The sequence below is a fragment of the Pteropus vampyrus genome, unplaced genomic scaffold (genome assembly GCF_000151845.1).
Source record: "Pteropus vampyrus isolate Shadow unplaced genomic scaffold, Pvam_2.0 Scaffold1000009931, whole genome shotgun sequence".
In the NCBI taxonomy this organism is placed as follows: Eukaryota; Metazoa; Chordata; class Mammalia; order Chiroptera; family Pteropodidae; genus Pteropus; species Pteropus vampyrus.
This window is the reverse complement of record NW_011924333.1, coordinates 1-975: the sequence shown is the minus strand read 5'-3', so window position 1 is coordinate 975 and position 975 is coordinate 1. Positions and strand designations below refer to the sequence as shown.

General features: G+C 60.4%; 1 pseudogene; it reads left to right on the top strand.

Annotated features, from left to right (window-relative positions):
• The first annotated feature begins 830 nt into the window (after window positions 1-830).
• LOC111735815 lies at window positions 831-946 on the top strand (annotated as a pseudogene).
• The last annotated feature ends 29 nt before the right edge of the window (window positions 947-975 follow it).

Genomic DNA, 975 nt, shown 5'->3' with positions numbered 1-975 from the left:
CTGCCCCATCGAGTCGCTACTACTGCGGTCCGGGCGCTGCTGGCCAACACTGCTGCCGGTGCGCACCACCAACAAGGTGTCCAAGCAGTTCCTGGCGCCCGCCGACGTGCACCGCTGCTCTCTTACTGCAAGGACCGCGACCGTGGTGTCATCGACGCCTGCGTGCGCTGGAGGGGCTCTTCCGCACCGACCCTGAGGCCAAGGTGGGGTCTCGGAGGAAGCAGGCCGGGGGCGGGCCACCTGTTCACCCATCCATCCATTCATTCATTCGTCCATCCTCCCTGCTCACGCCTTCATTCATTCCTGCGTGCGTTCGTGTGGTTAGTTCCCGTTAGGGCGCGGGGGCTGCAGCCGCGGATACGCGCCTGCTCCCCGCCCCCAGAGGAGGCACCCTCCAGCACAGCGCTGCCCCGAGGGACCTTCTGCCATGACGGAGGTGGTCTGTGCTGTGGGGCGGGGGGGGGGGTGGGCGGGTGGCCGCAGGTGGCTCTGGAGCACTTGAAATGTGGCCAGTGGGCCCGAAACCCTGGATTTTTTATTTTATCTCAGTGTAACTAACCGAAGTTTAAATAGCCACTGATGGCTACGGGCCACCACGCAGAGGCGACTGCTAGACGTAGCTTGACGTGGTGGTGGGAGAAAATAACAAGGGACGGACACATCCGCAGGTGACATCATGTCACCAGCTAAAAGAGGATCGAAAGGGACGGAAGACGCCGTTTCTATAAAAAGCGGCATTTTAGGACGTGGTTCCATAGCGTAGCGGGGAGCACACCTGCTTTACACGCAGAAGGGCCTGGGTTCGCGCCCCAGTGGAGCCACGGTCCGTGGTCTGCGGCCACGCCACCCTGAACAAGCCCGATGTCTGGTCTCGGAAGCTAAGCAGGGTCCGGCCTGGTTAGTACTCGGATGGGAGACCACCTAGGAAGACCAGGTGCTGTAGGCACAAATAATAATAAAATAAAATAAGATTGA